Genomic DNA, 7,233 nt, shown 5'->3' on the forward strand with positions numbered 1-7,233 from the left:
GGATTATAAGTGTTTCCATAAGGTTTACCCATGTAATTCACCTCTGCTATTGCAGGGTTCTCAAGATCATAAGCTTCTTCTTCAGAAGATGCCTCTTGAGTATTGTTAGATGCGACTTGCATTCCATTCAGACTCTGAGAAATCATATTGACTTGCTGAGTCAATATTTTATTCTGAGCCAATATGGCATTCAGAGTATCAATTTCAAGAACTCCCTTCTTCTGAGGCGTCCCATTACTCATAGGATTCCTCTCAGAAGTGTACATAAACTGGTTGTTAGCAACCATGTCAATAAGTTCTTGAGCTTCTGCAGGCATTTTCTTTAGATGAATGGATCCACCTGCAGAAGTATCCAATGACATCATAGCTAATTCAGACAGACCATCATAGAATATATCCAGGATGGTCCATTCTGAAAGCATGTCAGAAGGACACTTTTTGGTTAGTTCCTTATATCTCTCCCAAGCTTCATAGAGGGATTCACCTTCTTTCTGTCTGAAGGTTTGAACATCCACTCTAAGCTTACTCAGCTTTTGAGGAGGAAAGAACTTGGCTAAGAAAGCCTTGACCAGCTTATCCCAAGAGTTCAGGCTATCCTTAGGTTGAGAGTCCAACCATATTCTAGCTCTGTCTCTTACAGCAAATGGGAAAAGCACGAGCGTGTAGACTTCAGGATCTACTCCGTTAGTCTTAACAGTGTCACATATCAGCAAGAATTCAGTTAAAAACTGAAAGGGATCTTCAGATGGAAGTCCATGAAACTTGCAGTTTTGTTGCATCAGAGAAACTAATTGAGGTTTAAGCTCAAAATTGTTTGCTCCAATGGTAGGGATGGAGATGCTTCTTCCATGTAAAGTGGAATTAGGTGCAGTAAAGTCACCAAGCATCCTCCTTGCATTATTATTATTTTCGGCTGCCATCTCCTCTTCCTGTTCGAAAATTCCTGTAAGGTTGTCTCTGGATTATTATATTTTAGCTTCTCTTAGTTTTCTTTTCAGAGTCCTTTCAGGTTCAGGATCTGCTTCAACAAGAATGTTCTTGTCCTTGCTCCTGCTTATATGACAAAGAAGGGAATAACAAAGAAAATATGGAATCCTCTATGTCACAGTATAGAGATTCCTTTTTGTGAGTAGAAGAAGAAAAGAATGTAATGTAAGGAAAGAGAAGGGAGGAAAATCCAAACACAAGAGTGAGGAGAGCAGAGATATGGGATGAAGAGAAGTGTTAGTAAGTAATTAAATAAATAGAAGGAGATGAGAGGAAGAAGTTTTCAAAAATACTTTTGAAAAGGGGTTAGTTATTTTCGAAAATTAGATAAGAAATAAAGTTAGAATTAAAAATTGAAACAATTAATTAATTAAAAATAATTTTTTGAAAAAGAGGGAGGCATTTTCGAAAATTAGAGAGGGATTGTTAGTTAGGTAGTTTTGAAAGAGATAAGAAACAAACAAAAAGTTAATTAGTTAGTTGAAACAAATTTTGAAAATCAATTTTTAGAAGATAAGAAGATAAGAAGTAAGAAAAGATATTTGAAAAAGATAAGATAAAAAGATATTTTTGAAAAGATATGATTGAAATTAGTTTTGAAAAAGATTTGATTTTTAAAATCACAATTAATGACTTGATTCACAAGAAATCACAAGATATGATTCCAGAACTTAAAGTTTGAATCTTTTTTAACAAGTAAGTAACAAACTTGAAATTTTTGAATCAAAACATTAATTGTTGATGATATTTTCAAAAATTATGAGAAAAAATTAAGAAAAAGATTTTTTGAAAAATATTTTTAAAATTTTCGAAAATAAATAAGAAAAATAAAAAAGATTTGATTTTTGAAAATGATTTAGAAAAAGATAAGATTTTTTAAATTGAAAATTTGATTTGACTCATAAGAAACAACTAAATTTTTAAAAATTTTTGAAAAAGTCAACTCAAATTTTCGAATTTTATGAGTGAAAAAGGGGAAGATATTTTTTTTTTTATTTTTGAATTTTTAATGAAGAAAGAGAAAAACATGAAAAAGACTCAATGCATGAGAATTTTTAGATCAAAACAATGAATGCATGCAAGAACACTATGAATGTCAAGATGAACACCAAGAACACTTTGAATGTCAAGATGAACATCAAGAACTATTTTTGAAAAATTTTCAAGAAAATAAAACATGCAAGACACCAAACTTAGATACTTTTCATGTATAGACACTATGAATGCAAGAATGCATATAAAAAACAAGAAAAGACACAGAACAAGAAAATATGAAGATCAAACAAGAGGACTGGCCAAGAACAACTTGAAGATCATGAAGAACACTATGACTGCATGAATTTTCGAAAAATGCATAAAATTTTTTTTAGAAAAATTGCAATTGACACCAAACTTGAAATTGACTCAAGACTCAAACAAGAAACACAAAATATTTTTGATTTTTTATGATTTTATGAATTTTTTTTGTATTTTCTTTTAATTTTTTTTTTCGAAAAACATATAGGAAAAAGAAAATAAGAAATTCAAAATTTTTAATAAGAATTCCAGGAATCTTTCAATGTTAGCCCAAAGCTCCAATCCAAGGGTTAGACATGGCTCACTAGCCAGCCAAGCTTTAGAAGATACAAATCAGGCATATAACAGCTGATACTTCATCCAACTTCATATACATGCCTTTTATGTTGACAAGTGGAAGCCTCAATCCAAAAGAATTTGGATATGGCTTTACAGCCAGCCAGGCTTCAACATGTTACCATGAAAGTCTAGAATTCATTCTTAAAAATTTGGAATAATTTTCGAAAACAAAAGGAAAAAAATTTTTTTTGAAAGATTTTTGAAGAAATATTTTTAAAAATAAAACAAAAATAAAATTACCTAATCTGAGCAACAAGATGGACCGTCAGTTGTCCAAACTCGAACAATCACCGGCAACGGCGCCAAAAATTTGGTGCACGAAATTGTGATCCCTGGTAATGGCTCCAAAAACTTGGTGCTCTAATATTAATTCATAATTTGTCACAACTTCGATACAACTAACCAGCAAGTGCATTGGGTCGTCCAAGTAATAAAACCTTACGTGAGTAAGGGTCGATCCCACGAAGATTGTTGGCTTGAAGCAAGCTATGGTCACCTTGTAAATCTCAGTCAGGCGGATATCAAAGAGTTATGGAGTTTTCGAATAATAATAATAAATAAGCATAAAATAAAGATAGAAATACTTATGTAATTCATTGGTGAGGGTTTCAGATAAGCGTATAGAGATGCTTTCGTTCCTCTGAACCTCTGCTTTCCTGCTGTCTTCATCCAATCCTTCCTACTCCTTTCCATGGCAAGCTTTCTGTAAGGTATCACCGTTGTCAATGGCTACATCCCATCCTCTCTATGAAAAAGGTCCAAATGCTCTGTCACGGCACGGCTAATCATCTGGAGGTTCTCGATCATACTGGAATAGGGTTCACCCTCCTTTTGCGTCTGTCACTGCGCCCAGCACTTGCGAGTTTGAAGTTCGTCACAGCCATCCCTTTCCAACTCCTACTCGGAATACCACAGTCAAGGTTTAGACTTTCTGAATCTTAGGAATGGCCATCCATGGGTTCTAACTTATACCACGAAGATTCTAATATCTCGGACTCGGTCCTCTGTATTAGATATCTAAGAGATACTCATTCTAGCTTGTTTGCATGTAGAACGGAAGTGTTTGTCAAGCACGCGTTCATAAGTGAGAATGATGATGAGCGTCACATAATCATCACATTCATCATGTTCTTGGGTGCGAATGGATATCTTAGAAGCGGAATAAGTTGAATTGAACATAAAACAGTAGCACTTTGCATTAAATCATGAGGAGCAGCAGAGCTCCACACCTTAATCTATGGAGTGCAGAAACTCTACCGTTGAAAATACATAAGTGATGAAGGTTCAGGCATGGCCAGCCCCCATGATCTAAGAACTAGACGTCCCAAGATGTCTAATACAATAGTAAAAAGTCCTATTTATACTAAACTAGTTACTAGGGTTTACAGAAGTAAGTAATTGATTCATAAATCCACTTCTGGGGCCCACTTGGTGTGTGCTTGGGCTGAGCTTGAAGTTTACACGTGCAGAGGCTTCTTTTGGAGTTGAACGCCAAGTTGTAACGTGTTTTTGGCATTCAACTCTGGTTCGTGACGTGTTTCTGGTGTTTAACTCCAGACTGCAACGTAGAACTGGCGTTCAACGCCCTTTTGCGTCATCTAAACTTGGGCAAAGTATGGACTATTATATTGCTGGAAAGCCCTGGATGTCTACTTTCCAACGCATTTGGAAGCGCGCCATTTTGAGTTCTGTAGCTCCAGAAAATCCACTTTGAGTGCAGGGAGGTCAGAATCCAACAGCATCAGCAGTCCTTCTTCAACCTCTGAATCTAATTTTTGCTCAAGTCTCTCAATTTTAGCCAGAAAATACCTGAAATCACAGAAAAACACACAAACTCATAGTATAGTCCATAAATGTGAATTTAACATAAAAACTAATAAAAACATCCCTAAAAGTAACTAGATCCTACTAAAAACATACTAAAAACAATGCCAAAAAGCATATAAATTATCCGCTCATCAGTTAGCCATGGTGTCACTGGGAAATGTGTGTGTGGGAAGTGAGATTTTCTTGGAAAAAATCCCTACTTGTGCTTCCAATTTTGAGATTGCTGCGCCTTGATTTTTCAGATTTGACCTGTATTCCTCTTGATTAGCGTCTATCCTTCTTTCAGTTTGTGCTTGTCTGTCCATGAGGGTGGAGACTGCCCCTGTAATCTGTGATTACAGTTGTGCTATTGCAACCTCCATCCTCTCAAAGTTGCTCTTGATTTCACATGGTTGCATAGTTGAGGATGGTGCATCTTGATTGAGGCTATTGCGTATGGGTTAGTTACTATGGTATGATGTGTTTTGTGAGTTATGGTAGGGTCTATGGTTCCCTATTTGATGGTTGGGGTTGTGGTTGGAATGTTGATTTGATGAATAAGGTTTGTTGTGGTCCTGATTATGATTTTGTTGATTTCCCTACCCAAAATTTGGGTGGTTTCCTCCAACCTGGGTTGTAAGTCTTAGAGTGTGGGTCATATGGTGGTCTGGATGAGTTGTTCACATAATTAGCTTGTTCCCAGTCACCTTCAGATTCTGGTGCATTCCCTTCTTGTTGAGGAGTTTGGTCTTGAATGACTGAGGCTTGATTGGCATCCGTCCTCTTGGTTAGAGCTGCTATTTGAGCTGCAATTGCCTTGTTCTGAGCTAACAAAGCATCTACAGAGTTGAGTTCTAGCACTCCCTTCATTTGAGTCCTTTCTGAAGCATAGAAATACTCATTTTCAGCTACAGTCTTAATGACATCTATGGCCTCTTCAATGGTTTTCTTTTTGTTGAGTGAGCCTCCTGAAGAATGATCCACTGCCTTCTTTGCTTCATAGGATAGCCCCTCATAAAAGATATGTAGTTGTACCCACTCATTGAACATTTCTGGTGGGCATCTTCTTGTTAGATCTTTGAAGCTCTCCCACGCCTCGTAGAGTGTTTCTCCATCTTATTGTCTAAAGGTTTGCACCTCAACTCAGCCTGTTGATTCTTTGTGTAGGGTAAAATCTTGCAAGGAATCTATTCACGACCTCCTCCCATGTAGTTAAGCTATCCTTGGGGAATGATTCCAACCACTTTGCTGCCTTATCTCTGAGTGAGAAAGGGAATAAGAGTACTTTGTAGATGTCAGGGTGTACCCCGTTGGACTTTACAGTTTGTGAATCCGTTCTTTGGCAAGCGCATCAAATATCGTCAAGTAATAACCCACTAGGAGTGGGATCGTATCCACAGAGATTAATGGATTAAAGCAAACAATAGTTGATTGATTGTCCTAGTTAGACTATTCAGATTTGAGTGATATTAAAACAGAAAATGTAAATTGCATGAATGTAAAGGAAAGCAATAAAGTGCAAGAAAGTAAATGGCAAAGAAAGTAAAGTACAAGAAAGTAAAGTGCTGGAAATGTAAAGTGCAGAAAAGTAAATAACTATAAACTAAATAAAAGAAAGAAAGATAAAATAAACATTGGGATCAAGAGATATTGCATTCTCCGGATTAATTGATTTCATCTCATCTTCAATCATGCAACTCATTGACCTCTTGGCAATCATGATTGATTGAACCCCAATCCCTTGGTGATTCAATCTCTCAAATCTTGATCAATAGCCAATTCCTTGGTCTAATTGCTCATGAGAAGAGATGAAGAATGGTCCTTGATTATACCACACACTTTCCTAGGTTCAAGTAGAGGGAGGATTATATGTCACCATATCCAAACATCAAAACCCAAATCCTACTCAAGTGTGAGAAAGAATTTCAAGCATGGTTTTATGTTTCCTCTTCCAAGGTTCCCATAAAACCCAATTACATTCAATCTCTTTTCCAAGATAATTGAATGCTAGAATGAATAACGAAATTCTTTCTCGTAAATCAAAGAGAGATGAATAGAAGAAGAAGAATAAAAACAATCAATCCATTGAAAAGCAATAGAGCTCTCTTTCCCAATGGAAAGAGTTAGTAATTCATAACTAAAAGATATTTACAAAAGTAAGAAAGAAAGGAAAGGAAGCTGATGGTGAATAGAGAGGGTCCGAAGACTACCCAAATCCAGCGATGACTAATTCTATGAAACTAATGCCTTTATATAGGCTCTCCTAAATTACAAACTTAAATGAAATTAAAAGCAAATTACAATGAAATGAAAACAAGCTATTCTAGATGCTTCTTATGGCCTTGATTGATTGATAAGTGTGGCTTGAATGAGAGTTGGAGTGGGCTTGATTGAAGGTTGGGTGCTGCAGGGAGAAATTGGCGTGTGGTTCCAAGTGCCACTCCCACTTGATTTTGCCCTTTAGAGTATGACCCACTTTGCAATGCTGAATTGATGGAGTTATTTGGACCTCAAATTGAATGTCCATCACAAAGTATTATATATTGTTGGAAAGCCCTGGATGTTAGCTTTCCAATGCCTTTGGAATCAACTCATTTGGATCTCTGTAGCTCAAGTTATGCCCATTTGAAGGTGGATAGGTCAGTCTGTCAGGTTGCCCGGCGTGCCACGCCCAAAATTGGCGTGCCACGCCCAAAATTGGCGTGCCACGCCTTCAATGATTCACCAAAATCTCCTCTCTGGCCATTAGAACTAGCGTGCTATGCCCAGAACTTGGCGTGCCACGCCCATTATGAAAACAGGGCA

General features: G+C 36.7%; 1 non-coding gene across 1 annotated transcript; it reads left to right on the forward strand.

The window, feature by feature from the left end:
• Window positions 1-416: 416 nt before the first annotated feature.
• LOC112746472 (small nucleolar RNA R71) lies at window positions 417-524 on the forward strand. The gene has a single exon (XR_003174354.1). It is a non-coding gene; the product is annotated as a small nucleolar RNA R71 (small nucleolar RNA).
• The last annotated feature ends 6,709 nt before the right edge of the window (window positions 525-7,233 follow it).

The sequence above is a fragment of the Arachis hypogaea genome, chromosome 14 (genome assembly GCF_003086295.3).
Source record: "Arachis hypogaea cultivar Tifrunner chromosome 14, arahy.Tifrunner.gnm2.J5K5, whole genome shotgun sequence".
Taxonomy (NCBI): Eukaryota; Viridiplantae; Streptophyta; class Magnoliopsida; order Fabales; family Fabaceae; genus Arachis; species Arachis hypogaea.